The sequence below is a fragment of the Triticum dicoccoides genome, chromosome 7B (genome assembly GCF_002162155.2).
Source record: "Triticum dicoccoides isolate Atlit2015 ecotype Zavitan chromosome 7B, WEW_v2.0, whole genome shotgun sequence".
Taxonomy (NCBI): Eukaryota; Viridiplantae; Streptophyta; class Magnoliopsida; order Poales; family Poaceae; genus Triticum; species Triticum dicoccoides.
In genome coordinates this window covers 681,567,391-681,569,727 of record NC_041393.1, presented here as the reverse complement: position 1 = coordinate 681,569,727, position 2,337 = coordinate 681,567,391, and the positions used below count along the sequence as shown (strand labels likewise).

The following is a 2,337-nucleotide window of genomic DNA, read 5'->3' as shown; positions in this document are numbered from 1 at the left end:
TTTGGCCTTTTTATTTTCTAGGCATGGCCTTTTGCAGTCCATTTCATTTTTATTTTCGAGGGTTTTTTGTGGTCCAGTTTTTAGATGGGTCCCAATTGTCAGATATTTCCTGGCGGTGGATCCACATCGCTTTTCAAGCAGTATATATCAAACAGAAAGAAGAAAAGAATATGAAAATCTTCAAATAACAACCAAAATAGGTCCCACACGTCAGATATTTCAACATTGCTCAGATTATTTTGGTAAGTGGATCCCACTAAGCAGGTTTCCATTTCACAAATTTTTAAATCACTATTTCAAACAAAACAAAACAAACATAATTTATCAAATCTGTTACAATGTCACAATCTCTACAGCCTATTACAGTCAAACAGAATAAACAAATCACTGGCATCATGGCTTTGCACTTGGCTTCATGGCTTTGCACTTCAAATTTGTCCCGGTGCTCCTGTAAAAGAGTGAACACAAATACTTCCAGCATTAGTGTACTGCTACTGGTCAGAACCAAACAAATGCAATGGCAACAGAAATGTAAGCAGGAAAGTACTAGAAAGGGCAAATAAAACAACAGACTTGCATAGTGAAATGTTTGCTTTTACAAATCTTATAGAAAATTTGTATAAATTATACATTTAATATAGGCTTCATGAAGATGGGTAGAAAACGAAGGTACTTCAAGCACTTTGCACAACAAGATCACAAGCAGGAAACAATGAGGAGACATTACAAAGTTTGTGGTGGAGAACATGTGTAGCTTCAGCAGCACCATGCATGTCCACAAGCAATATGTTCCTAATAGATATCAGCTCATCTCAATTTACTTTCTTAAGTTTCTAATATTTGATGATAAAAAGAGACCAATAAATCATGTTTTTTCCTGACTAGGCCACAATTGGAACTCACAAGCAATATGTATAATTTCAGGCAATGGTATTTATGTAGACTTTCACTTGTCACTATATTATTGAATGGGAATCAAAAGCATCCATTTTAGTAAACACAAGTTTAAGTTGTTGCATGATCATGGACAAGTTTAATTAAACACAAGTTTAATTTGCTGCATAATCATGGACAAGTCACACAAAATTTCAGTAAACTGTAGATGCTCAAAATTTCAGTGAACTTTGCATAATTTTGCATAAATATTACTACTGCTGGTTAGTGATTGTTTCTTAAAAGTGAAAAAGAAATAGAATTCCATGGCAAACTGCTTGTAGTTTACACTATGCAAAAAAATGGCATTCAACATCCAATTCAAATTCAATGAAGTTTAACTGAATGTGCAGTTTCACCATAGTCCAGTTTATACAACCCCAAGGTCAGAAGTTTACCTTAAATACAATTACAGCATTCTAGAAAAAAACTAAAAGCATCTACTGGATTAATTCAGAAAGGCACACCATAATCAGACTGAGAACAAACCAAAAACATGTGTGGAGCCGAGCTACAGATATAACAGAGCTGATGGTTCACTTCATTGTCACACGCTAACTGCTGACTATGACATGCAAATATATAGTATCATGTTTGCAGAGGCATTAAGATCATTAACCAAACAACTCAGTTCAGGTCAAATCATCACAACTCAGAAGAGGGCAAGATCATCAATTCGGGATTGCAGACATGAACATCTCTAGAGAGCACAGGTACAAAAGTAAATGTTGGTGAACTGATCATTCGATGGTACACTACAAGAATCAAACAACATGCTGTATTTTAGTTGAGCTATATGGTGAATAGTTCATCAACTAGGCTGGGGCGAACAAGCATAAATGCACATATGGTGGGGCATAATAACAGGGCAGTACAGATCGGTATTTGAGCAAAGGTGTATCACAAAATAACAACCAACAAACAAAGGGTAGCACACAAATTTTGCTGCATCGTACGTTCTGAAAATGTGATATGTCATTTACTGTTGTGCAAGGGAGCAAAACCAACATGTAGAGAAGGGACTCGATCTGGTTGTCCCAGCTCACCATTCCCGTTGCCGTACATCTTACATCTAGCTCCCCCTGGAACAGGTTCAGAAATCAGATGGTTCTTTGGTCAGCTACCATGGAGGGATAAGTATGTGCCATGAGATCGACAAGGAATAACCAGGGAAGGAGTTACCTTTGCGAAGCATGAATGGACACAGAGCAGTGCACGCCATCACAGAGGTCTTGAGCACGATGCTACGCAGGTTCTTCACCGTCTTCAAGATCCCTAGCACCACCTTTTCCCTGCCAATCAGCACCCGCGGACGGACGATTCTCATGGTGAAACTGTCACCATGCAACCTACAAATCTTCATCCAGACAAAGATGAACCAAGAATTAGCACATTGACGTCGTC

The 2,337-nt window shown here is 38.0% G+C and overlaps 1 long non-coding RNA gene and 1 pseudogene across 2 annotated transcripts; both read right to left on the bottom strand.

Annotated features, from left to right (window-relative positions):
* Positions 1–357: 357 nt before the first annotated feature.
* Positions 358–2,217, bottom strand: LOC119336271. 2 transcript variants are annotated; one of them, XR_005162347.1, is made up of 3 exons: positions 2,116–2,217; positions 1,942–2,015; positions 358–448 (listed from the first exon to the last, which is right to left on the bottom strand). It is a non-coding gene; the product is annotated as an uncharacterized LOC119336271 (long non-coding RNA). The 2 variants fall into 2 exon arrangements; XR_005162346.1 differs by having other exon boundaries at positions 388–448; positions 1,890–2,015.
* A 27-nt stretch (positions 2,218–2,244) lies between these two features.
* LOC119336093 overlaps positions 2,245–2,337 on the bottom strand; it is a 1,355-nt pseudogene continuing 1,262 nt past the window's right edge.